This window comes from Rattus norvegicus, chromosome 17 (genome assembly GCF_021556685.1).
Source record: "Rattus norvegicus strain SHRSP/BbbUtx chromosome 17, alternate assembly SHRSP_T2T, whole genome shotgun sequence".
Classification (NCBI taxonomy): domain Eukaryota; kingdom Metazoa; phylum Chordata; class Mammalia; order Rodentia; family Muridae; genus Rattus; species Rattus norvegicus.
In genome coordinates this window covers 4,249,047-4,277,032 of record NC_141550.1, presented here as the reverse complement: position 1 = coordinate 4,277,032, position 27,986 = coordinate 4,249,047, and the positions used below count along the sequence as shown (strand labels likewise).

The window sequence follows — 27,986 nt, the reverse complement described above, 5'->3', positions numbered from 1 at the left end:
ATACAGGCCTGGGTGCTGGGAATCAAACTCAGGTTCTCGGGAAGAGCAATATGTGCCCTTAACTACCCAGCCATCTCTGCAGCCCGTCTCCTTTTGTGTTTTTGCTTTTGGATATGGGTTTGTTTTGTCCCAGCTCAGTGAGACAATGATACTGACTTTCTTCGCTTGCCAGCAATACTCAGCAGGGCTTATGTGGATGGGATCTTTAATGTGTAAGCCTTTAAAGGAGTTAAGCCCCCACTCCCCACCCCCCGCCACTACCAAAGTGAAAGAATTCTTGATCATTTTCCCAGCCTCCAAGCAGCAGAACACGACTGCTTGGCTTAAAAGTGGTCAGTCATCAGAACCTACCCAGTAATTTAGATCACAAGAGAGAGATTCCCAGGCCAAAGTTCAATTATAGCTACTTATAGTGACTTCAGAGAGACACACAGACAGATGGACAGAGGTTCCCAATCACGGAGGCCACTGGGGCAGTGGGGACATTTGCACTGTTACCTGTCTTTGTGTAAATCTTTCCAGCTTCACTTAGGTAGGGTTGGCTTCTATTGTTACATCAAAGAATGCAGAAGAGCATCCATAGTTCGAAGCATGCTTTTGTAGACATCAAGAGTGGCCATATGTCTTGCTTTAACGCAGAAAATGTGAGCCGAAGCCGTGTGTCCCTTCTGAGCAGCAGTTCTAAAAACCACCCTGTAGTCATTTGGCTATCTGAGTTTTGGACAGCCAGATGCCAGCTAAGATGGGTAAAGAGCAGAGAGAGAAAAAAAATCACCAGTGCTGTGGGCTGCACAGTCTCTATTCCAGCTGCCTAACTCTGTTTTGTAGGCAAAGTCATGAACCATTATGCATAGGTGTCAATAAAACTTTATTGACAAAAACAGGTGCCCAGATGTTCCCCACCCCCTCAGAAAAAGATAGCTCCGTAAACCACAGTCCTACCTTCAGTGGATAATGACAGAAACACCATACTTAAAAATCAGCACATGTCCTGAGAGACATAAAACAATTTCTTTTTTAATTAAAAAAAATGTTTTATGGTTATCTGTATTTTGCTTGCTATGTGTCTATGTGCCATATGTGTGCGGTGCCTATGGGGGACCAGATACCCTGAAGCTAGACTTAAATACAGTTGTAAATTACCATGTGGATTCTGAGAACTGAACTGTGGTCCTCTGGAAGGGCAGCCATCTCTACAGCACTAATGCCTTGTGTTTCTGAGCCACTAAACTTTGGAGTCCCTTGTTACTGCAGCAAAACTCATTCTGTGCAGACTGTAAGCATATGGTCGCAATGTAAGTACACCAAAGCGGATTTCGTATGATTCAATAAGGTTGGAAAAACCAAAATGAGGTTAAAACTCTTCATATCTATCTCAATGTCAAAGAAAAAAACAACAAATTCCATCTATGACATGGCATTCAGTCAGGAACCAGTAACTACAAGCTCCCCAAGAGCACCAGTACTCCCAGGACTGAAACAGATCAGAATGGAAGCCTAGCAGAGAAAGAGTCTCTAAGCCTTTCTCCTCGCTTTGGATGCTGGGATCTAGAGTGCATAGCTCACTCTCTGGGCCCCAAGCTTTCCAGGTGAAAACCAAAATGACCAGGGAACCAAGCAGTGTCTCCCCCATTTTGAGAGCACTGACACCCACCGGAGGTTCCAGAATGAAAATGGGGAACTGCAAGTTCCCTGTGAAATCGATCCTGCCTCTGGCCCGGGTGGATGGCGCAAGGACATGGCTCTTAGGAAAGCAGAGGTCATTTTTCAAGCCTTGCGGAGCAGCTGTCCAGAGCCAGCAGAACAAAGCCTGGGGCTGAAATGTGAGTGGTGTACTCTCTCTGCCCTGCACCCCTCGCACTCAGCTGGCACTCAGTTCTGTCACTCTTGGCCTTGGGTGTAGATTCCTTCGTGTTCCTTGGCTGTTTCCAAATTATCCTCTCCTCTCAGATTCAGATATGAATATACGAGATACAAAACATAAGAAAATGAGCCCGAAAGCAGAAAATGGAGGCCTGCAGTTTCTTGTTTGACTCCCGTGCCCATATCGCGCGGAAACCATTGAGACAGCCACACAGGAACCCGGCTCAGCCCAGAGCCTGGTGCGAGTGGGATCTGTGGATGTGAAATTCCAGCTTAATCCCCTCGCCAGAGGCTTAATCCCTGAGCTCTGAATCAGGCCTTGGCAGAGAGCTATCTTTCCGCTCTCTTGTAAATTTCCATCCTTCCAGCCCTGGAACCAATCAGCACCATAGCCTCCAGGGCTCCCTGACTGGAGCCGCGCAGCCTGGCCTGAGGAGCTGCGGTGGGGCAGTCCGGCCCCAAAGGTCAGGGCACCTAAAGTTCAGCTACTTGGAAACTCTGTCCTGGTCACCTGCCACAGGGTTGAGATACAACCGCCATCCTCATGCTTTTGATTATGGCTAAGGTTGACAAATGACATACCCACGGGTGAAGGAGCTCCCTAGAAACCACAGGCCCTTGGACAAAGGTGCCCATGTCCATTTTTTCAAATACTATTCTGTTGTAATCACAGCCAGGTTGGCTCATTTCTGAAGTGTCCCTAGGATCTTTTATGTCACAACAGCCAGGTGAAGCTGCTATCATGGGAACCTCAAGACCCACTAAGTTTAAGATGTTAACAAATTGGTCCCTCACATAAAATTGGGGTAGAGAAAAGCTGGGTTCACATCTGGCCCACTCAATGCAACAGGGACACATCACAGCTCTAGAAATATGGTCAGCCTACCTCTTCCCCTGGATAACCAAGGGGAACAACACCCTAAAGATGGTGGGAGATATGTTCGGGGGAGGGGGGAGAGCGCGGGGGTATGAGCACATTTTTATGAGCATAGGTATATATGTGTGGTGTGTGTACACATATGGTCTGTGGTGCACGTGCATGTGCTTGTGTGTGGGCACACTGTGTAGTGTGTGTGTGTGTGTCTGTATGGACATGGAGGCTTCTATACGGTGGAAGATCGAAAACTGAAAAAGATGAAAGGACATTTACCAGGTTTAAGCAAAACATTTCAAGGGAACACTCCGGAAATATAATATAGGACAGCCAGACTCTGGGCACAGGGGAATAAAAGAAACTCTACCATTACCATCACTGATATTACCCTTAGACTTGCCAAGTGTGCACACATACATACCACCCATTTCTTTTCCCTCCGAGCCACACGTGGTGTGAGGATATGAACCCCTGTTGAAGGGGCACACGCTGGAAGGGACGCCCCACAGTGGCCCTGAGCTGAGAACTAGTTATTCTCTCCTGAGTGCTTTTTGCAATGACATGTAGACCTGCCTCAGTTTTGCCCTGGAAGTGGGTGCGGCTGTTGACAAGGGGGCAACCCTAGACAGAGGCTGATGGTGCACCCAGCAGCACAGTGTGGATGAAGGCAGAGGAAGGGACATGTGGTCTGCCACACCACCCCATGTCTGAACACAGTGTGTCGTCCATATTCATTATGTCTGGTTGTGAACCAATATTCAAAATTTAAACAAATAATTAAAACACAGCAAACGTCTGTTATGGGCAGGCTGGTGTAGATCCAGCCTGTGTGCACTTGGGGTGAGTCTAGAACTCTGTGAGGCTGACATCACTTCCTGTTTTTAAAAGTAAGAACACTCTGACTCAGAAAGGTGGAGTAGCCTGCTTAAAGACGCACAGCTGATAAGGTGGGAAGTCCGGATCAGCCAGAGCAGCTCTGCTCAGCGCTCAGCACAACCATACAGAGACACCCTAGGGCCAACTGAGGCATGGTCAGGTATCTCAGAAGGAAAGAAGATAAAGCTAAATCCTTGCAGACAGAGAGGGGTGGCCTCCTGGCCCCGGTCTTCTAATAAATGCCACAGTTTTGCTTTTTTCTTATTGCACAGTCTGTCTTCAGTAACAGTGGAATTCTAATTATTTACATAAACTCTCTGGGCCACGGTGCAACAAATGGGTTTGTATTGACTAGGTTTATGAAAAAGAAGGCAAACAGGGACGTAAGAGTCTAAGGTCAAAACCCAACAATAGGAAAGAAAGTTCTAAAAGGAGTCATAGGGCGTCATTTCCACAGGTTTCTCTTGATGCTTACCTTGTATGTCTCTGCGCGCATGCGTAATCAGGTGCACGCATGCGCAGTCAAATGTGTGCGTGCGTGTGTGCGTGCGAATATGTTATGTGCAAAGGTCAGACACAGGTGTCCTTCTCTGTCATGTTTTACCTTATCCAGTGAACCCGTAGCTCTCTGATTTGGCTAGACAATCCCGTCTCCCTCTCTGCACTGCAGGATCAAAGGCCTGTGCTACCCCCTGGCTTTTTACATGGATGTTGAGAACCCTGACTCAAGTCCTCCGGCTCACAAAGCGAGCACTTTAACCATCTTAGCCATCTTCCTCACCCACTGATTCTCATATATTTTTCTTTCAGACCTGTTTTTATTGTTTTAAACTATGTGTGCAGGTGCCGGCAGAGGCCAGAGGTGATGGATCCCAGAGATGGAGTTATGGGTAATAGTTAGCTACCTAACGTAAGTACTAGAAACTGAAACTCAGGTCCTCTTCAAGAGCAGAAAGTGCTCTTAATTGCTAAGCCACCTCTTCGACTTCAGTTCTTGTTGCTTAAAAAGCCTGTTGTGACACAGAGAGAGAAAAAAGGGGCAACTCTGAAAACTGTATTTTAGGACTCAATTGATTTGGAGTCTAAGCGATACACCAGTTCTCTTATACGAAAACTGAAAACTCCCAAATAAAAAGTTTCAATTTTATGTCTTTTGTATCACATTTATTTCTCATATACGGCCCTCAGTATTAGATGCCACGTGTCCCTTTCCTCAGGGAACGGTCCCCCTCATTCCTTAAATCTGGGGAGGACAGCAAGCCTAGCCCGCAGAAGGCCACGCTGGCACCGGATGTGACCCACAAACAAGAGAACAGAGACAGAAAGAGAAGAGCAGCCTGTGCCCTCTGCCTCTCTCCACACTGGCTCAGCGTGTGTGCATCTTTCTTGTCCCCACTTGGCAAGAAGGAAGATCGCAGACAAACAAGAGACTGAAAGAAGGAGACGGGCCCTTCTTTTCTTAGCAGCGTATTGCTAAGCGTAGTGTACGACGCACACCCAGCTAGTGACCATGCATGACCCTCCTCGCCACAAGCCTCCTTGACAACACCGACCCGCTGTGCACATTATCTCTGGCTTTTGAGGCTTGGGGGATGAGAACCCTGTTCTTGGATGAGACCCAGGACAGGAAGGAAGAGGAAACAAAAAAAAAATTTTTTTTTTCCCCGATGAAGTGGCCTGGTTATACACAGTGACAATCCCTAAAAGCCACCCCACAACTTCCCCCTGCTCCCGGTCCCAAGCGGAAACAAGTTCGCAAAAACCACAGAAAGTCCACAGTGCTGTCTGACTCCAGCTCCCCTCAGCCCAGTGTAGGCGGCAGGTATAAGTTCTGTACCCTCCCAGGGGGTGGATCTGTGTGTGAGCTTTGTGACCTCAGACACTTCCCTCCTTCCAGTCTGCACTCTGGGGATCCCTGCTCCACAGACTGGGTGACCTGGAAGGTAACCTACCAGAAGTGGAGTTGCTAATGTCCTAACTCATGCAAGTTATTCGGAGGCTCTTAGCTCCTTCCCCACTCACTTCCTTCCCTGTACAAACTGGGGTCAACATGGTTACTCTTCTGTTTCTCTGACAGATCTGTCCCCCTTGAAAGACCTGAGAGCGACTCCTCACTAGCCACGCCCCCTATTTGCCCCTGTAAAACTGATCTCCACAGAGCCCTTGTGGGCCCTCAGAGCCCCCACCTCAAGGATCTCCAAAATGATTGACAGTTTCTGGGTCCACTTTTTTTTTTTTTTTTTTTTTTTGAAAATCCATCAGTGCTCAGTATCTCTGGCCTAGAAGTGATCACATTATCTCACTTCGCAGGGACTTTTACAGTTTTAGCCTAAAGCCTCCATTCCTGCACGGTCCAGCATAAAGCATCGGAGAATTATAGTCCTGCAAGCCGGGACAGTGGCGGCTTCATTCTCTTCCATATCACTGCAAGGGTGAAAGCAGGAGCCCAGAACCTTTGTAGAAGGAAGAAGGGAGAGAGAGAAAACAGGGACGGAGAAAGAGAAAGAAGGAGGAAATATGGGGAGAGGGGAGAAAGAGGGGGAAAGGGGAGGAAGAGGGGGAAAGGGGAGGAAGAGGAGGAAAAGGAAGGGAAAGAAGGAAGGAAGGAAGGAAAAGAGAGATGGAGGGATAAAGGGAGGAAGGAAAGGAGAGGGAAAGGAGAGGGAAAAAGGATGAATGGAAACTTTTTTATTTTTATTTTATCTTACATTCATTTAATTGGTAAATAAATTAATATACTTTTCTGTTCAAAGTTGCAAGTAAGTCCTCCAGTCACAAGAGACTTACAACACCTCTCATGTCTAAGCTACAGAACACAAACTCGAAAGTTCCCAAGGGAAATGTTTGAGTCAGAAGTCGCTTTGCACACGGATGAGGAGGACCACTAACTCTTGAGGAGAACCACTTACTCTTTCACCTTCTCCGCCTCAGGGAGATAAAGGCTCCTTAGCCTGGGTTTGGCCAAGTCAACCTGGTCTACAGCAGGGATGAGACCCCCTGCTGTAGGGCTTACCCCACCCTGACTTGTAAACTGTGAGCAGGGCCTGATGTTGATCTTTAGAAAGCCATTTGTGGTCATCTGATGTTAGCAGGACTCTTGAAAGGTCTAGGCTTGAAGTGAGGAACTGAACTTTTCCTAAAGATGCCTCTACTCTTTAGAAAGACAAAAATGCCATCCCACCCAACTTTCTAACCATTTGGATCTCCTAATGGATTGTTTACTTTGGATTTCTTTTGAATAAAGTCAGCTTTACCACTTCTTAAGACATATTTGTTCCATATATGAAACCAAAGTAAAATTAGCATGGATGGGTAAAATCCTCTACAGGCAAAAATTCCTGGGTGGCCACAAGCAAGAAAGGTCTCCAGGGAAGCTCAGTGGGTGCTGGGAAAGGCCAGAGACCACATGGCATGATTTGTTCTCATTGGGGGCTTCCAAGGAGTTGTTGTCTGGGCCCCTGCTTAGCCAGCGCCACTGACAGGAGTTTTCACTCACACAAGGAATTTTCAGTGATGCTATAAAGATCCAGATTCTGTGGATTCAAGAGCACAAAGTTACCTAGTTAAAAAAAATTAATGTGCTGAGAAGGACAGCACTCACTGTCCTTCAAGATATTTTTAATGTACACTCAGGTAATATTTCAAACCTATAGAGGATCTCAGACGCTTTTTGGTTTGAACTTTGCACAACCCAGAAAACTATTCTTTGGATGTGTTACCTTGCAATTTACAAAGGCTGTTTTGAGTGTGCCTTAAGGCTGAAGCTAAATGTAAATAAAAGCTCAAGGAAAATGGAGAGAAAAAAAACTGTAAATCTCATATCTGAGAAGGTATCATTACCCAGAATGCCCAGAGAACCGATAAGAACTACAGCAGCCAGAGCCGAGCTAAGGGACAGACTGCCTTCCACAGCCTGCACAAACGGAAAAGGTAGAAAGATGCTCATGTCGAAAATGACGGGAGGGTAAAATGTCCTCAGGAACTCTACCTGTGGGTCATTAGGATAGCAAAGAGCTCATAGCTGGTAAGGATGTGGAGAAACCAGGAAGAATGTAAAATATCCAGCCACCACTGAAAATGGTGTGGCCCTTCCTTGAGCAACTAAAATGTTAATTTGTACTCTTTGGTAAACCACCAACCAAGAGTACACATGAAGGGACCCATGGCTCCAGTTGCATACGTAGCAGAGGACGGCCTTATCTGGCATCAATGGGCAGGGAGACCCTTGGTCCTGTGAAAGCTCTGTGGCCCAGCATAGGAGGGTGCTAGTGCGGTGAGGTGGGAGTGCGTGGGAGGATGGGGGAGCATCCTCATAGAGGCCAGGGGAGAGGGAAGGGATGGGAGTTTGCAGAGGGGTAACTGGGAAGGGAGGGGACAATATTTGAAAGGTAAATAAAGTAACCAATATAAATAAATAAAATGATAATTTGCATGTTTGCATACATGACATAGTAATTCTTCTATGGGTATTTACCTAAGGAAACTGAAAATGTATCCTCAAATGATACAGCACAGCCTTCTTCTCAGAAGCACTATTTACAACACCTAAAAGAGAGAAGCCACCAATATCCACCAGCAGTGGATAAGTGTACTTAAAGAACACAGCACACACATGCAAAGGAATATTATTCAGCTTCAAAAGTGAAGGGAATCATGACACGTGGTACCATGTGAATGGACCTTGAAGATATTAAGTGAAACGAACCAGTCAAAAAATATAAAAAATAAATAAATAAATACCTTATTGGATGGAGCAAGCTGAGGAATTTGACTGACCCTGGGGTTCCAGATGCCAGATTCCTCTTCTAGTAACATCTGTAAGTGACTGACATCTGCCCTAGCTTGCTGTTTATGATAAAACACTGACCAAAAGCAAAGGAAAAGGTTTGTTTGGTTAACACATCCCCATCACAGCCCATCATGGAAAGAACGCAGGGCAGAACATGAGCAGGAACCTGGAGGAAGAACCTAAAGCAAAACCATGGAGAAACAGGGCTAGGCTTGAGCCCCATGCCTTTTCCAGACCGCCTTCTTATGCAACCTGGAACCACAGGCACAGGAGTGGCACCACCCACGGTGGGCTGGGTCTTCCCACACCAATCATTGATTGACAAAGCACACAAAGACTTGCCCACATGCCAGTCTGAGGAAGGCATCTTTCTTCTCAATTGACGGTTCCTGTACCTGGATGACCCTGGCTCCTGTCAGAGTGACAAAGAGAATGAAATATCAGGGTTCACTCTGTAGGTAAACAAAATAATAATAATAATAATAATAATAATAATAATAATAGTAATAAATGATGATGAAAGTGAAGTCAGCTGACTTCCCCAACCATACAGGACTGTGTGGGGAACTGACACTTTGACTCAGTTGTCTGTCCTATTGTATCTGTGTAGTTCTCACAATAGTTCATACCCTGTATATACAGTTTCTTAAATTATGCTGTCAAGTGGTGATTTGGAAAAGACAATAGAATTTTAAAAAGGAGACCCTCAGACCAATGAATACTCTTTTCATTTTTTTTATTTTATTTTTTTTTTAGAATATACACCCAACGCAAATTACACAGTGAAGCTAGCTGAGGGGTGTAATTTGTTACACAAATAAACAAACACTATTGGATTCCGTCTGTCGCTACTGTAGTTATGATGAAAATCTAAAAACAACTGTAATGCTTCTAACCATAAAATTATAAGGCAAGAAAGTGGATTTAGATAACTGTGCGAGCTGTAATTGTGTGTTTGTAAACTCGCAGACAAGGCTTTCACACTAATTTAGCCCTGGCTCATTGTACACCCAAAGAGCAGCCTTCACTCTGCCCTTCTTTATGCCACGTGGGTCTGAGACCCCAGGCGTTAGGAAATTCCATCCTCGAAAGAGAGTGTGCGCTGGGTGTGGCGAGCAGGAAAGGGAAAAAAGCTGCCTGTGTGGCAGGCAGCTAGAGACACACAGGCTCTGCTGGAGACGGGGCCTCCACAGCATCCTCAGTGGCAGAGCTGTAAGGACCAGAGTGCCCTATCCTCACCCTTCATGGGTTCAGAGGAGGCATGTCGCTTCTCAAGATCACATGAGTTAGAACTCAAACTCCCAACTGTCTGGGGCCAAAAGCTCTCTCCCTTCACCTCTGCAAACTCATGGGGACCGTGGCTACAGTCCACTGGGAGACAGTAGACTCGGGTGGAGAGAAACAGCCACATCCGGTTAGTGACCCAGTCCCTTTCCTTCCTCAGCCCACACCTACGCTGCTTCCTGCTCCTAAGGCAGAGCTGCCTTTGCACCCGTCACCACTGCTGCGGTCAAACAATGGCAGCGCGAAGAGCTTGTTTCCCCCAGTTTCCAGGGCTTTGTCCAGGAAACCATGAGCTTGGTCAGAACACCATGGAGTCAGGGGCGTTCGAGACAGGAGGAAGAAAACAGAGCAAGGAACAGATTGGGAGTCACGTGTAATCTGGGAGAACGCACACATTTTCCCTCTAGGCCCCATCTCCAGAACCTCTCAAAATGGAGCCACTCGCTGAGGACTGAACATGCAGGACGTAAACCTGTGGGGAGCATTTTGTAATCAGACCACAACAGCCTCAAGCCCTGAGAACCCCGCATCTGCCTGGGAGGGGCTGAGGCCTCTAGAAATGAGGACGGACATAGAAGAATGAATGAGGAAATACGCCACGCAAGGGACAAGAGGAGCGTGAGCCAATGGTTAGGAAGCTTCTAGAGAGGACAGAGAAGGATGCAAGTGTGGTCACGATCTGCTGAATACATTGCACCCGCAGGAAAGCACTGCGCTGCGCTCTTTATTACACTATTTTGAGGAAACACGGGTTTAGTTAGTACCTTGCACATTGTACAGCCCGCATGTCAGTCACAGGTGAACCGCCTACCCGATTACACATGTTAAATGGGTAAATTGCACGGTGCGGTGATTACATCTCAATAAAGCTCTTACCAGAGAGGAAATGGGAAGCAGATTTTAAACAATAAGTAGAGCCCTTGCTTTTTCTGGCGCTCATTTTCTCAAGCCCTGGGGACCACCCAAAGGATACTCGTGGGATTAGGTGGCCCAACTTCCTCCACACTTCTTTTTAATCCCTTACTTTACCTGCCTCCTGGAGTCGCCCAAGAGCCGAGCTGAGCCATGTTGATCCAAAGAAGGCTACCACAGCATATCTGGCGTCCATTCCCAAAACTAGATTCTGGAGTCCACAAATGCTTGGCATCTCTGGTCCATGCTCACAGACACAGGTCCTGAACCTGGTGGATAAGAACACGCACCTAAAAGCCAAACTATCAAATGGCTCCTATAGTCAGATTTCAAATCTGAAAAAGCCACATGCAACAGGTTAAGGGAGCGTGGTCTGAAGAATGGAATTCAAATGCCCTAGCAGGCTTGATGGGATAAAAGCATTTGCGGAATCCTTTCTGTTCTCTTGAACCAAGCCATGCAGGTAATGTGGGCACATCTTTTTTGAACAGAGGATGAGTGAAAGATGTGTTTCCTCCTAGTATTAACATTTTCTCTAAGCTCAGTCCCACAGTTACTGGGCAATAGCTAGGAATGCATGACTCACTATAAAAGGGACTGCTTGCCCCCTCCTCACTCTCTTGCTTTGCTCCCATTGTGTCCCCTTGCCCCTTCCCCACTCTCTCCCCATTCCCTTCCCCCGCTTTTATCTCTCCACCTGCTAATGGCTGGTCTCTACTCTTTTATTCCTCCCCAGCCCATCCTCTTTCTCCTCTCCCTCTCCTCTTCCTTCTCCTCTCCCTCCCCCTCTCCCTCTCATCTTCCTCCTCCTTCTCTCTCTCCCCCTCCCTCTCCCTCCCTTTCTCTGTCTTTACTACCCTCTCAACTGCCCTCCCATGCCCTAAATAAACTCTAATCTATGCTATAGCATCATGTGGCTGGGCCCTTAGGGGGAAGCAACCCTCTTCTCCTATGCCTCACCAAAACATATCCCTCTCTCTTCATCTTTTTATAAACATAACCCCTAGCATGTGCCCACACGTTCAGAATCCTGAGTGGCCGTGCAGGGAAAAAAATGCCTAACATGTGTAAAGCATCTTAGAACGGGGAAGGCAGATGTTGGAAACTATACAAGATGGAAACCCAGCTGCCATCTGTGGGAAGATGCACCTGAACACAGACACACAGGACTGCACGTATCCGGGAAAGCAAAGGGGTCCTGTGAGCCAGGCATATCATGAGGCACAGCGGTGGTGCAGGCACAGACTCAGAGCTGGCCCTTCGGATTTCAGACAGCAGTCCTCTCTGCCAGCGGAGGAGTGAAGTCAGTCGCTTTCCTCTGTTTGAGGGCCAGGTTTAAGATGCTGACCATCAAGGCCGCTGAAAGGGAAAGTGGATTATCTCCTGTGCAAGCTGAAACAAAGGCAGCATGGAGCTTCACAACCCCAAGCCCCATAAAACAGGATGTGGCCAAGATTAGAAAGCCTGGGGGAATCACTGAGGGGTGAGTCCACCACACAAGAATGCAGGCAGCAGCCTGAGGCACCTATAAGGCCAAAGGAAACAAAACCTTGGGGTTAACTTGTGCAGACAGGGAAGAAAGGCCATCAGACAAATCTATCTGGCTCTCTGGCCCTGTTGGTTGAGGGACAGCAGCTGAGAATGAAATGTCACCTTCTGTTTTGCTCTTGGCATAAATAGAGGAATGAGGCAATTCTTGTGTCAGATCCAGGGTTAGAGCTTAGGAGGAGTAAAGTCCACCAGCAATGGCGGCTGCCCAGCCGCTCGACTGCCAGCACCCAGCTTGTTTGCTGCTGGTGGTGTTTGGTTGCGCAAATCGCAGGTTTTCATGCACCCCTTGAGGAAAACTAATGACTGACCACAGCCCGTGTTTCAACAGGTCAGTGCATGTGGGTCGAAAATGGCCAAAGGTCCTTGGGATAGACAAGGCCTCCGGTGTCCTTTAGGGCCAAGACAGCAGTATAATCCAAGGAGATGTGGGAGCCTCATGAACTTCTATAACTTTGACTCTAAAGCCTTAACCTCTCAGAAGTCAGAACCGGGATAGAGACAGATTTCTTATATGTCCAGCACAAATACAGAGCTAAGAGAATTGGGGGGTGGAGGGGAGCCAAAGAGTGGGTCAACAAGAGCTAATAGTAGACCATTAAGCTTCCCTGTTTTTGCCACAGATTTCCAATGCTATTCATACTGACATCTAAGTGTCTCCTCCCTCTCTTCCTCTCTCTCTTTTTCCCTCCCTTTCTCCCTCCCCCTTCTCTCTCTACCTCTTTCCCTTCCTCTCCCCTAACCCCCTCCCCCTCCTGCCTCCCTTCCCTCCCTCCTTTCCTTTATTTACTGCTTCTGAGGCTGCCTTACTCTTTACACCACTGTCTTCTGTTCTAGCACCTTTTTGAGATAATTATATATAAAAATGTTAAAGGTTGGAGACCCATTCATTTTTATTGAGTAATTTTAATTCATTCTCTGACAGTTTCGTACAGAATTATCACGTGAGTGCTGGCCGTCAAGCATGATCCTCTGGAAGAACAGCCAGTGCTCTTAACTGATGAGCCATCTTGGTCACACCCTTTAAGAACAGCCTTTTGACTTTCATTGGAGTTGCTTGGGTGAACTGGCATATGGGGTTATTGACTGAAACATGAACAACATAACCAATGGTGATGCCACTGAAGAGAATGGCTCCCTCTACCCGGTAATAACTCGTCAGCTAGAGGCCATCATGAGTCCCTCCACTAACCATGCCAGGAGGCTGACAGTCTCAGTCTTGTGCAGGTGACACAGCCCCTATGGATTCAAGGGTGCAATGGCCATATTGCATCCAGAAGTCAGGCTCAGAGCCCTCCTGCCTCCCAGTTCCTACGTTCTTTCTGAAGTATTTCCTTTTCAAGAGTTCCATTTGCTTCTTGTCAAACCACATTTCCCCTCTAAGCCCTTCAGCATTGTGAGATACAGTGCATTCTCAGGCGGCTGACCATGCCTGATCGCTTCCATGAAAAAGTAACCAAATTTGCCCATTTGCTGCAAACCCATTCTGCTAACCCCGACTTGCATCCGCGCATGTTCCTTGACTGCAAGGACAACTTGGGACCCCCATTTAAAGGTTCTTTCAGATGAGCACTTCTCAAGCTCTCTCCAACTGTCATGGCCATAAAATTTAATCTCCACGAAAAGGGCTTGGGACATAAAAGGGGGTGGACCCTGTCAGGCTGTTCTGTCACGGCAGAGTATCACAAGCTGAGTAAGTCTACAGTTGCAAGCCCTGGCTCACATCTCTGGAGGCTGGGCCGAGGTCAAGGACCACATCTGGCGAAGCGATCCATCTCCTTCTTCGCTTGACAACAGGAATCACATGGTGGGAGTCTTCCCACCATGAAGAAGACTGAAGCTGCTTTATAACAAACCCACTCTCACAGTGTTGACCTATGCATAAGGCCAGACATGTGATCATGTGATCTCCACATATCCTTAAAGGTCCCACCTCTGGACACAGTTGGGTTGGGAAGTAAGTGTCCACACGTGAACTTTTGGGGATTTTCATGTTCCAACCACAGCCTGGGATTGTAAATAATTATAAGTGACTGGGGTGGGTTGAGGCTTACAGTCACTTGTGACCATCTTATGGCACAGTCTACTTGCTGATTTCTCTGTCAGAAAGGAGGATTCGGAGTCTCGCCTTTAGTCTTTCTGGGAAACACCTATATTGAATATATTTTTCACCCTGTAAACACTTCTCCAAATGCAATCTTTAAATCTCAGCACTCAGGAGGCAAAGGCTGGGGTGGGGTTGGGGGAGTCCCTGTGAGTTTAAGGGTTAGCCTGGTATAACATAGTGAGGTAAAAGGTAGTAGACAAAAATACATGGTGGACTCTGTCTCGTATAATATTACTACTACTACTACTACTACTACTACTACTACTACTACTACTACTACTGCTACTAATCTACTATTACTACTAGTATTACTACTAGTATTACTACTACTATTACTATTATTATTACTACTAATACTACTATTACTGCTACTACTACTACTATTACTGCTACTACTACTATACTATTCATTGATCTCAAAGAATATTCAATTAAAGAATCTTCCACTGGATCTTCAGTTGCAAAATCATGGGACTAGCAACATGTGTGGTAACGCACACCTGTAACTGCACCACTTGAGAGTGGAAGTCAAGGAAATCATGAGTCTGGGGGCAGACTGTCCTGCATAGTAAGTTCAAGGCCTGCCTAACTTACATACCAAAATCTTGTCTTAAAATCATAAAGGGGAGTGTACTGGCTGATTTTATGTGTCAACTTGACACAAGCTGGAGTTATCACAGAGAAAGGAGCCTCTGTTAAGAAAATACCTCCATGAGATCCAGCTGTAAGGCATTTTCTCAGTTAGTGATCAAAGGGGGAGGTCCCAACGCATTGTGGGTGGTGCTGTCCCTGGGCTGGTCTTGGGTTCTATAAGAAAGTAAGCTGAGCAAGCCAGGGGAAGCGAGCCAGTAAGAAACATCCCTCCATGGCCTCTGCATCAGCGCCTGCTTCCTGGCCTGCTTGAGTTCCAGTCCTGACTTCCTTTGGTGATGAACAGCAATGTGGAAGTGTAAGCTGAATAAACCCTTTCCTTCCCAACTTGCTTCTTGGTCATGATGCTTGTGCAGGAATAGAAGCCTGACTGAAACAAGTAGGTATATAGTGCATTGGAAAAGCACTTGCTTAGCATGCACAAAACCCTGGGATTGATTCCTAGCACCATAAGAAGAAAAGATAGGAGAGAAGAGAGAAGAGAAGAGAAGAGGGAGGGGAGGGGAACCAGTAATTTGCAGTCCTAGTGCCCCACCAGAAGAGTGCTACAAAACAGAGGAAAGTCATGACTGACCTCTCTTCCAATGAGTAAGAGAGGCTCAGAGTAAAAGGCCACTTAAGGCAGAGAGCTGAAGGGATCATTCCCCCACCCCAAGAATGAAGTCTGAGTTTGGTCTATAAGTATTTGAAATGCTTCAATGAATTCAGTCAGTGAATTATCATCAAACAAACCTAATTACCACCATCCTAGGGACAGCAACTAAATCAATTCCAAGACCAAAGGAATGGTACTAAGACAAGAAAACAATGCCCTACCCAAGAACTTAGTCATGTGGGAAAGTGTGCTCAGAAAGAACAGGTATAGAGCGGAATTTGCGTGATAGGAGAATATCTATACACCATCCCTAATGCAAGATAAAAGGTCCAAGAGCCAGCAGATCCTTGGAACTAATCTTGTCTAAGACTGTCACTCAACGCCATGGAATCACATGAGTTCTGCTATGTACCGTGTCCTGGAATGGAGTTCGTAGGCTGGTGGTTTTTGACAAAGAGAAGAGGCACCTCATCCATTGATAGAGACAAGACAGGCTGCCTCAGTGCATAGGCCCCCAGGGTCCACCAAGGTCACTGCTGGTCATCAAACAGAGAACAGCAGGCAGGGGATGGACAGCTTGGAGGTCCCACAGGACACTGCCACTTCTCAAGTGTCCCAAGAAAATAAAGAGGGCACCTGGAAGCCTCTCGGGTGAGCATGGCCACAGGAGAAAAGGAGACCTAGCCTAGCCTGATGAAGAATGCCTCCCAAAGGGCATGCCAATGTGCTCTTCAACCTCAAGTGGATTGCTGACTTGGAACTAATGAGACATCTCGGCTGCTCTCCCCGCTGGCTTGTGAGTAAGGTCCGGATGGGACCCCCTGTCCAGCACAAGGTTCGGTGATTATGGCTGTATACTCTGATTTCCTTGTGTGTCCTTAGCAGCTCAAATGCAGGGGTAAAATCAGCCAGAAAAATCACAGTGGCCTCTTTCTTTGTCCCCAAGTGGCCAAATGATGAGTATTTTGAAAGTCATCTCACAGTCCCAGCCAGGGAAGATGTTTTCTTCTTCGCTGCTCATGCCTTGCGGTCTGTTTGAACATAAAGTCAGTCTACACTCCGGGGGAATGCATTTCTCCTCAGCTGTTTCTACATGGCTTCCAGGATGTGAAAACCACCATGGATTCCCAACATGGCTGCCCTCTTCCCTCTCATAAACAAACTCAGCGGCAACCACGGCGCTGTGGTCACCATGGGACTTGGTATTGCTCAAGCAACCCCTTCGGCTGTTTGTTCTATAGAGTCTGATGATAACATTTCATCCCAGGTCTGGTGACCAAGCAGACAGCCATCTGCTGGCCTCCTGCCTGCAGGCTTTTCCTTTATCCCCATATGCATGTGACACGGCATGATAAACCCAGGGCTAGAATGGGAAGGTCAGTCATGGCCTGAGACCTTCTAGGATATAAAATTTGAGTTATTTGAAAACACGTCTGTGTCTAAGATGATAGGCAGGGAAGCATTCCTGAATAACTTTGGTGGACCTAAACTGCAGCCCTTCGGAACCCTCTAAAGAGGGAAGCAAAGAGAAATTTGACAAAGACAGAAGTCAGATGGCAATAGGACCAAGGATACAGAGCACAGTGTGTACAGGAGGCGCAAGTCACCACAGGGAAGTTACTCAGAGCTAGAAGTAAAGAGTGCGTTCACTCCTAGCTCCTTCAGGGAGCATGGAAATCTCTGTGATATTGCTGAGAAAGGTCTGACCTGGGGAATCTCAAGAGGCTCTAGTGGTCTCTTTGACCTCTTCGAACTGCACGGGAGGAAAGCAAAAGCTCATGGTGTTCACTGAAACATGAATTCGTGTTCCAGGGTGGGCTCCCTGCACTGTACTCTACCCCTCTCATCTAAGTGGCATACCACACGGGACATCCTCCTAGCCCTTAACAGCCACATGGACTTAATCTGTTTTAACTGGGCACGCTGTTAGTTTCGTGTGTCAACTTGACACAGCTGGAGTTATCACAGAGAAAGGAGCCTCCCTGGAGGAAATGCCTCCATGAGAGCCAGCTGAAAAGATTTTTCTAAATTAGTAATCAAGGGAGGAGGGTCCAGCCCATTGTGGGTGGTGCCATCCCTGGGCTGGTGGTCCTGGGTTCAAGCTGAGCAAGCCAGAGGAAGCAATCCAGTAGGCAGCATCCTTCTGCATCAGCCCCTGCCTCCAGGTTCCTGCCCTGTGTGAGTTCCTGTCCTGACTTCCTTTGGTGATGAACAGCAATGTGGAAGTGTGAGCTGAATAAACCCTTTCCTCCCCAACTTGCTTCTTGGTCATGATGTTTGTGCAGGAATAGAAACCCTGACTAAGACACTGGGGTAACTTAGTTCAGTTTCCTGGACATCAATTTCATCTCTGCAAATAGAGTTCATAAAACATCTGCATTGTTCAGAAGAGAAAGGGGAGACACTTTCCACTGTGGTCTGCATCAAAAGTTTTGTAATAGACTCTTTCTACCCAGATTAAAATCCCTTAAAATCCCTTCCTAATTTTTCAGTATCTCGTCACGTTCGTGAATGAAACATGACTTGTTTTCTCTCAGAAATGAATTCTATAAGAAGAGCTGGAGGGAGCTGGAGAGAGAACACCACAGTTAAGAGCAGTGGGACATGACTCAATTGTTCAGAGCATCTGACACTCTTGCAGAGGACCCAAGTTCCCAGTGCCCATGCATCTCAACAACCTGTAGTCACAGTTCTTGAGAATCTGGCGCCCTCTTCTGGCACCTGAAGGTACAACATACACATGGTGCACCTACATGGATAGGAGGTAAAACACTCATGCGCATAAAATAAAATTAATCTTTAAAACATAAAATAAAGAGAACTAGTGGTGAGAGGATCCCCTAAGAACCTTCTGTCATAACCTGCACAGCCTTAGTTTAGACACAGTATTTCTTTTTAAAGGAAATTTTCAACTCTAGGAAACTAGATTAAAATGTATTAACACGATTCAATTATTAAAATATAATTTTTATAAATTTAAATAAGAGGTGTCATCAATTTTTCAAAATTTAAGTAGATTTAGGAAAAAAGAGGAATCTTTTTCATATATATGTTTTTTCAAAACTGTAAGAGAATATATATGTATATATGCGTGTGTGTATGTGTATGTATGTGTGTAGGTATGTATGTATATGTGTGTGTATGTTTGTATGTATGTATGTATGTGTGTATGTATGTCTGTATGTGTATGTGTGTGTATGTATGTATGTATGTATGTGTGTATGTATGTATGTGTATGTATGTGTTTGTATGTATATATGTATGTATGTATGTATTTCAATCTGTACTTTGCATTCCGTGTAACTCTATAAAAGAAAAAATGTTATTTGTGGGTCTTAAATATGCTTCATAGCTTCAGGCATTTAAAAAATATCATTAATATGAGTCAGGTCAAAACAAAATGGCAGTTTCTAGAGTCTAAATTAAATTGGTTACTGTCCAAGACTTTTTGCATTAAGAGATGCCAGGAAATAAAATGGGTCATTAATCATTTTCTGCAGGTATTTGGAGTCTCTATAAACCCAGGGATGAAAGCAGTTAGGGACCAATGTGCAGGGACTCAGCACAAATGGAAAGGCCAAATTCAGGGGTCAGAAAGCATCACAGAGTTCCAAAAACTAGCCAAGAGCCTGGGACAGTTCCTGATTGAGAGAGCAGTGCCTCAATGGGCTTATGGATCATTGTCTATAAAAGAAGGGAGTCAAACTAAGGTTGTCTCAAGTCCAGAGGCTCAAAAAAAAAAAAAAAACAAAAAACAAAAAACAAAAACAAAAACAAAATTTGCTGTCTACACTGGAGCAGGAGACCTTTCTAATGCAATGGTCATTGAGTCCTAGCTCACCATTGGTTCCAGCTCCCACCCCCTCCATTCTCCATCCCATACTCGGATGTAACCACATTTCCTCCCACCTCCTATGGCCTCTGCACATACCATTTCCCTCAGGCACACACACAAAACTCACCCTGTCCGGATGCCATCGCCCTTCCCCGCCATCGCCCTTCCCCGGGAGGAATCCTGTGTTAACAAGGCAGACCCCACACTCCTCCCCTCCACCATGCTCCTTTCTCGGGATATGAAGTCTACCTCCTCCTCTGAGTGTTAACACCTGCGGCTTCCACCTTCTGACCTGCTGTAGGCTCGGGTGGGTTTTGCTTTGTCCTGGGACACTGCAATGCTTTCTTGGGGACTTAACGTCTTATTTACATTCCTCTGTCTCTAAACTATCCTAAGAAACTGTTTTTCAGCCGCTCGATTGTGGGTAATGAGGGAAGAGTTCCTTCAAAGGTGATCTCATCTAACTATAAACCAGACTCCTCTCAATTAATCATATCAGAAAACTGGCAAGGAAGGCTTCCTTGAGAGGTACTCCCTCTGAGCAAAGGGAGCTTGCCACTGCCCTGTCTCTTTCTACTCCCGCATTCCAAACAGAATGTTTTAATTTGGAGAAAATAATGAACCTCCAGAGGAAAAGGGGAAGGGGAAAGCAGCCACAGGGGCCAGGGAATTTAAGTTCATGTCTGGTTACCATTTAGGGCCTGGAGGGAAACAGCAAGAGCCATGGATCTGGCTGCTCTTTGTTCTGTTCTGGTTTTTTTTTAAAAAAAAAAAAAGAAAAAGAAAATTCCATAAAACACTGTCCTGGGGCTTAGAGCAAAACTGTTTTCTGTATTATTAAGAATCTAAAGCCAGCGTTTCTTCAACCTTCTGTAAACTCACAGTAGAACGTTCGTTATTAGGAGAGAAAAAGATGAGATCAGGGCTGAGAGATTTCATGATGAAAGTGTTTTCGTGAAGGGAGGGAGACCACAATACTGATCCTCGGGAAGTTAAGGAATGTGGTGGATCCCTCTCGGTGTCAGGAGGGATGGAGGAGATGTTTCAGTGTTGACCAGGAAGGAGGGAATTACACAAACAGGCTTTTTGGACACGACTCACACATGTTATGTAAAGGCAAGTCCAGAGGTGCAGAGAAGGGGAAGGGTCAGTCATATGGACCATGGGAAGAGTGCAAGGGCAAAGCTTACCCAACAGGACGTTCAGGGAGTGGAGACTAAAGAGAGGCTACCTGAGATAAGGAAAAAAAATGCAAACACACCCTCCAGCACCCTGTGTTCTAGAACAGGAGAAAACATCCATAAATGTGCAGGGATGTGATGCTCTGGAAGCTGGGAGGGTGGGTCTACTCCAGAGCGGGCTCTCCTTTAGGTTGTGGAACCAGAAAATCAAATGACCAAGGTGGATGGGCGAGCTGCCCGATATCTCCCTATAGGCCCCTCTCACCGCCTCCTTAGAGTAAGACACCTGGGCTATGGTCCTCGAGTCAGGGCAACTTTGGCCAACTGGCCTCTTCGTTTCTCATGTATAGAGGGGGTGTTTACAGTCTCATCTTAGGTCCGGGAGGCCCCTAACATCTGGGCCACATGCATGGGAAAAGGCGTAGACTGCGGGACCTCCACTCCCGCTGTTCCCTAGACCAGCTGTGCTGGATTGCCAGGGTCCTCAGCTTCTTCGAAGCTCAATTTTCTCCTTATGAAAATGCTGAAAACAGAGAGAAATCGCCTCCGTGGCGGAGACGCTCAAAGGTGCGCACAGACTTACACAGTTGGGTTTCCAGCACAGTCCAGAGGATTCCCTCTGAAAACAGAGCCAGCATTCAATGCACACTCTTGCGCGGTATCCACTAACAGCGAGGATTGAAGAATAGCGATACAGAGTTTCTACAACCCAGCAAATATGAGGTGCTATGACAATTGCTCTTTACAATTGTCAATCCTGACCCGGGAGACTTAATGAAAATCAGTGTACAGTGAGCAACTGACCTTCCTCAAAAGTAAAGCGTCTGTGCCCAACCACCTCTCTACGCAAAGTCTTGTTTCTAGATATTCTACAAGTCACAGTCCACGAATTCTATACATTGAGCAATTTCAAAGCCCGTGCCGTTTTGAGAGTCTGCACAGCTCAGTAAGTTCGCAGAGGAGGGACTGAGGAGAGACCTACGGGATCGGCTCAGGATCCGAGTGCGCTCTCCTGCAGTTAATAACTCATTAACTTTACATATTTTAAAGCACTTAGTCTCACATCTGTAGAACATATGAAACCTGTGGTGGGGTCTGTGTCATAAGGAAGTGAGCTCTGTTTCACTTCAGGTTTCAGGGTCTCACTGCAGCGTTTCCGATTCCCGGAAAAGAACAGCCACCTTTTCCAGATAGACTTGGCTCTAGCGCCAAACTCAGCCGAGCCTGTGTCCTGCAGATTCCTCGTTGGCCATCACATCCATCTGGTTTCAGGTGGAAACCACCGACCTCACCTTGCTGCTAAGACTTCAGTTTGGTTTCTTAAGTGAAAAACCTGAAACGAACTGCAGACTCACGTCTCGCAGCTATTTCAGGTGAACTAAATGGACCAAGCACTAGCCCCCTGATTCAGATGCATCTGTAAAGCACAATTGAGAGGACAAAGACCTGAGCCCACAGCAGTGACTGCATATACTGTATATGCTGGCTCGTGATCCGTTAAGTAAAGAAACGGAAGACCAGGGGCTAGAGAGATAGCTCAGAGGTTAAGAGCGTGCTGCTCTTCCGGAGGGCTCAGGTTTGATTCCCAGCACCCACATGGCATTTTGTAACCATCTGTAATTCTAGTTCCAGGAGATGCAATGCCTCCCTCCAGCCTCTGTGTACACTAGGCACACAAATGGCACACAGACATACATGCGGATGGAATACCCATACACACAAAAATCTTAATTTTAATTTTCATAGAAGAGAAGGAAGAACATACATTATAGGAAACGGTCCTCGTGGTGCCAGGTGACTGGCTGTGCCTCTCCTTGGTAAGCTAAGTTGTAAACTTTTATATTTCAATCTGGGGCCTTGTTCATTTTAGAATTCCAAAAGAAGATGCTGGAAAAACAAAACAAAACAAAAAACAAAACAAAAAAAACCAGTAACAGATTCAGAATACCCTCCAGCCCAGATTAGCCAGCCATCAGAACCCCATGCTTGGCTCTACACCAGCCCCCTCCCCAGTGAGTACCACTCTTTACCTTAGAGATAATAACCTAAACAAAGCGATCCCCCCCAAGACCAAACTGAACATTAAAGAATGGTTCTTGTTAAGCTAAGCTTCATTGACGCCTTAAAGAAATCGTAAAGAAGTAGGCTGTAGCCTATCCGAAAAAGTCAGTTTCACAACCATAGGTTGTGGGAGAGAGGAGCCATCTTGCTGAGCATTCTAAGTAAAGTAGTCTGGAAATGGAGGGTTTTATCAGCTAGGAATTGAGGTTGGCACAGTGTAATAGACAAGACGAACTGCAATGGCTTAAAATGAATCAATGAAGGGAGGAGGGAGAGATGGTTGGTGTGATGTTTCTACAATGTATCAGGACACAGAATCCTGTTCTTAGCTTTCCAACTTAAAAGGTTTACATTGTAGCCACTGGAATAGTCAAAATGGCTCTCCAGGCAAGAAGAGGTTAAAGGGTCAGGACAGAATGAGGTCAGTCCCAGAAAACAACTGCTCACAACTCTTCCACCAAAGGCCCGACCAAGACTCTTTGACTAGACAGCCATATGTGACTGCTCTGTCCATAAGAGGAACTGTGGGGCTGTGGATGCTTGAAATAGCCACAAGGACATGTTAGACAATGTGGTGGGGAGGGAGCAAAAGCATACAAGATAGAGCGGGTGTAGAACATAGAGTGGGTGTAGAATATAGAGTGGGTGTAGAATATAGAATGGGTGTAGAATATAGAATGGGTGTAGAACATAGAGTGGGTGTAGAACATAGAGTGGGTGTAGAACATAGAGTGGGTGTAGAATATAGAGTGGGTGTAGAATATAGAGTGGGTGTAGAACATAGAGTGGGTGTAGAATATAGAGTGGGTGTAGAATATAGAGTGGGTGTAGAATATAGAGTGGGTGTAGAATATAGAGTGGGTGTAGAATATAGAATGGGTGTAGAATATAAAGTGTAGAGTATAGAGAGGGTGTAGAATATAGAATGGGTGTGGAATATAGAATGGGTGTGGAATATAGATAGAGTGGGTATAGAATATAGAAAGACTGTGGAATATAGAGAGGGTGTAGAATATAGAATGGGTGTGGAATATAGAATGAGTATAGAATATTGAATGAATTCTGCCATGCCTGACAGACACCTTAAAAGATTTGAAACTGTACAATGACTGAGCCTCTCTTAGATACATGTGTTTGCTGTTTTAAGATTTTTATTCATTTATTTTTTTATGTTTTATGTGCATGACTGTATACCTGCATGACTAATTGTGTGTCACATGTGAGCAAGGTCTGCTAGGCCAGAAGAGGGTGTTAGGTCCTCTTAAACTGAAGTTACAGATGATTGTGAGCTGTCACGTGGGTGCTGGAAACCAAACCCCAGTCCTCTGGAAGAGCAGCCAATATTCTTGACTGTTCATTTTTCTCTAGTGCCTTCATTTGGTGGGGGCAGGAATCCATGAAGGCACCCTGGCAAATCTTGGTCTACCCTTGTAATTACAGAGAAAACATGGGTGTCTAGGAGAAGGATGGAGAGAAATCTACACCCTGAGGAGTATGAGGACATACAGATTGACAGGTACAGCAGCATTCTTCCAATGGACCAACGGACTCACCATCCATGCTGCTGTGCTGAGCAGTCTTGGAAATTCAAAGTGTACAGGGCATTAGTTGTAGAATTACAACTAGACAGATGCTGCTATCACTTTTCATCGCTTGCTGCAGACATGGCCACCGTGTTCTTCCACATCACGGCCGATGGTGAGTCCTTGGGCTTCATCTCCTTTGAGCTGTTTGCAGACAAAGTTCCAAAGACAGCAGAAAACATTCTTGCTCTGAGCACTGGAGAGAAAGGATTTGACTATAAGGATTTGACCAAACACAAATGGTTTCTAGTTTTTTATCTGTACTGCCAAGACTGAGAGGCTCGATGGCAAGCGTGTGGTCATTGGGAAGGTGAAAGAAACATGAACATCGTGGAAGCCATGGAGCGTTTTGGGGCCAGGGATGGCAAGACCAGCGAGAAGACCACCATTTCCGACTGTGGACATCTCTAATTTCTTTTGACTTGCAGGCATTTTACCAATTAAACCGTTCCTTCTGGAGAGCATCCCCAACCCGTCTGCTGGCAATACCCCATAATCTCTGCTCTCACTGCAGTTCTTTGGGTTCCATGTTTTCCTCATTCCCCCTCAAGTCTAGCTGGATTGCAAAGTAAAGTTATTATGAATAAAAACTAAATAAGAAAACCAAAAAGAATTACAACTAATTAGTTATAGAAATATAATTATAAATTCACCTGAAACTTCATATTGCTTCTGTGTTATTGATTGTCTGTACATGGTAATGTAAGCAATCACAGCCAGAAGGGGAGTGGAAGAAACAGAAAAAAAAAATACTTACTGTAAACTTAAACCAGACAGACTGAGGTGAATTGATTTGAACCACCTCCCACGCAGATCTACACACACAAGTGTTAGTAACAGTCATGGCCAGTGCCACAGTAGGTCTTTGTGGGCATCGAAATTTAAAGCCTCACCTCCTGTGTCTGATCTCCTGATCCCTCTCACACGTTCCTTATTTTTAGGCCGTCTTCCTCTGACTTTGAGTTTTCCTGCAAATATGTCCCTTGTTTTAAGGAGACTTGATCTACCTGAGAAGATTAAAAAGTACCTTTATGGGGCTAGAGAGATGGTTCATTGTTTAACCATCCCTCTGCTCTTCCAGAGGCTGTGAATTTCAATTCTCAGCAACCACATGGTGGCTCACAACCATCTGTGATGGTGTCTGATGCCCTCTTCTGGTGTGTCAGCGGCAGCATTCTCAGAAACATAAAATCACTAAGTGAATCTTTTTTTATTTTTAAGTACTTTCATGTTTTTGAATTGCACCCAGTCTGCAATGCGGCTTTGCTCACGGCAGCCACTGAAGTGTTTAAGCTATGCCCCTGTTAGCATCAGAGGGGTGGTAAGTGTTTAGATTCCCCTGGCTGTGTGCTCCCAGTTCAGAGGCAGCGGAGAGGCACAGATGAAACTGAAGTGTAGGCTGTTTGGGGCAGGTATATTGCAAATAGGGGTTCTCCTTTCACCCTTCCAGCTTTTTTTAGAATTAGACAGACAAGACCACAGGTCCCTCTGGTACAACTCAACTGACATAAAGCAAATAGACCCTTCGTGGAGAGAAAGATCTAGAACATAGCGAATCCAGAGAGCCAAATTTGCACACCTTGTGTTCTAAGCCATAGGAAGATAAATCAGCTCTTACCCTCCCTCATTCCAGGCTTAAAAACAAGGATCCTACTTCACTTCCTGGGGTTGGGAGCTCTGTCCTCTCTGAAAGGAATAGGGCATCTTCCCATTTAAATTCCACAGATGCCTGGCTCTTTTCTCCCCCTGGACGCTAATCTACTGTCCTGAGAGGGCCGTTTATAGTTATTACGTGCCAAACCCAACACCACGCACATAATTCAAGATAACCCCCCTCATAAATTCCGCGATGGGATTTATATATCCCAGATGGGTAGATGTTTTGATCTTCGGAGCAGCGGATTTCTATAATTCACACAGTGCCCTGCACTGCACACAGCACTGTTGCTGGAGCTTCCTGTGGAGCGGCTGTGTGCTGGGAGATTAGAGCAAAGACAGAGTGGTGGCTGGGACAGTGAGGATCTGCTCTAAGAATGCTCACAAATGGTTTTGGGTGTGTGCGATTTACTCCTTAGGCATGGCCTGCATGCGGTCTAAAGAGATGGCTCAGTAGTTAAGAGCATGTATTGCTCACTCTTCCAGAGGATCTGAGTTCTAACACCAGCAGCCATATCAGGCAGCTCACAACTACTTGTAACTCTGGGCTACCAGAGGGGCACTTCCTCTGACCTCTGTGGGCACCTGCACACATGTGCACACCTCCGCACGCATGCACGTGCACGTGCGCATGCATGCTTGAACACACACACACACACACACACACACACACACACACTTTAAAATAAAAATAAAGAATGCCTGTTCCACTTCGGCCCAGCACACCATGCAGGTAGGACAGATTTTCAGTCAAAGGCTCCATGGTTAGGCTGATGAGAGAAGAAATTAATTTCAAAATAAAGAGTTCTAACTCTTTTTAAATATGTTTCCTTTGACTCTTTGCAAGTGCTTAAGGTCTAAACAGTTAGGAAAGATCCATCTGAAAGATGCCTGGGAGGGACAGAATGTGTTGCTCTTCCAACCACCCGTGGTCTGAGAGGAACTAGAGTTCTTCACGTCTGCCCCAGAGAGAGGCCCATCCAGTTCAGTGCTTTAAAACATGGTGCGCAGCTAGAGCTCTGGAAAAGGTAGAAGTGCTCCCAGTTAATCAGCTTTCAAGGAGTGTTTTTAGTGCTTTGGTAGTCTAGGTAAACAAGATTAGTTGCCAGGGTAAACAGGTCTAAATCTCAGGGACTAACTTAGCACAATAAACATTTCTTTACAGCCCTGGGCCTCAGTCTGACCTCGTCAGAGGACAATTTTACTCCCTGCTTCAGATCCATTTGTGCTCTTTTCTTCCTCTGGGTCTTCCAAATACTTCACACTCACCCAGAGTATGGGGGGGCAGGAGGAGAGTAAGAACTGGGTGTTACAATGCTTGATGGGGTTTAGTTTGCAAAGGAAACTAAATAAACACAGTTCGATGTGGTAGAAATCTAGTTATCCTGACTTTGATAATTACATATGTGTTTTAATATGATGCTTCACCCCACAAACACATGTGTTAATATGAGGCTTAACTCCAAAACACATTCAATGGCTAAGTTTAGTTAAAATTTTTTAGTTTATAAAATATTAGGGAAAAAAGAGAGAGACCGAGAAGCCTACTTTCCACAACAGCAAGACGTAGAACTAGGAGATACCCCACTTCTATCTGGAGCTCAGTCACATGTACTCCTGAGGGACAGAGCAGGCAGCACCGAGGAAGCACAGGGTTAGAGTCTCATGGACTAAAAATCATTTTTTGCTACAGGAGTTAAATATAGCCAGGATCAAAAAACCCTGGAGAGCATAGCTTACATCATTCAGTTCTTAACAAAATGTCCAGGACAAGTTAGTCTAGGGTGATAGGCGCTCAATTGTGGCTGCTTAGAGCTGGAAGGAATTGGGAGGGACTGATGACTAGAGACTGCATGCACAGTAGAAATACAACATAGGAGGAGGAGGAGGAGGAGGAGGAGGAGGAGGAGGAGGAGGAGGAGGAGGAGGAGGGAGAGAGAGAGAGAGAGAGAGAGAGAGAGAGAGAGAGAGAGAGAGAGGAAGAAATACAACATAGTTACACTTGTGCAGCACAGTAAAAGTGCAACATAGTTACGGTTGTACATCACACATGCTATAAACTAAAACCACAGCACTCTGCAGTGTCAGTGGGTTATAGGGGACACCCAAATAAGCATCTATCTTTAATAACATTTTTTTCAAGGCAAGATCAAATTCAAAGGCACAAAGTG

At 45.8% G+C, this 27,986-nt stretch overlaps 2 long non-coding RNA genes across 3 annotated transcripts in view; one reads left to right on the top strand and one right to left on the bottom strand.

Moving 5' to 3' along the window:
* The window catches only part of LOC100912124 (uncharacterized), an 85,954-nt gene that overhangs the window by 26,830 nt on the left and 31,138 nt on the right, over positions 1 to 27,986 (bottom strand). The window contains exons 2-3 of one of the 2 annotated variants that reach the window (XR_015641401.1): positions 24,130 to 24,355; positions 10,716 to 10,867 (exon numbers count right to left, since the gene is read on the bottom strand). This is a non-coding gene — a long non-coding RNA (uncharacterized LOC100912124). Of the gene's footprint in view, positions 1 to 10,715; positions 10,868 to 23,723; positions 24,356 to 27,986 lie in introns of those variants that run through there. The other variant, XR_015641400.1, reaches the window with a different exon arrangement.
* LOC147999945 (uncharacterized) lies at positions 12,321 to 17,502 on the top strand. Its single transcript, XR_015641403.1, has 2 exons — positions 12,321 to 12,477; positions 13,072 to 17,502. It is a non-coding gene; the product is annotated as an uncharacterized LOC147999945 (long non-coding RNA).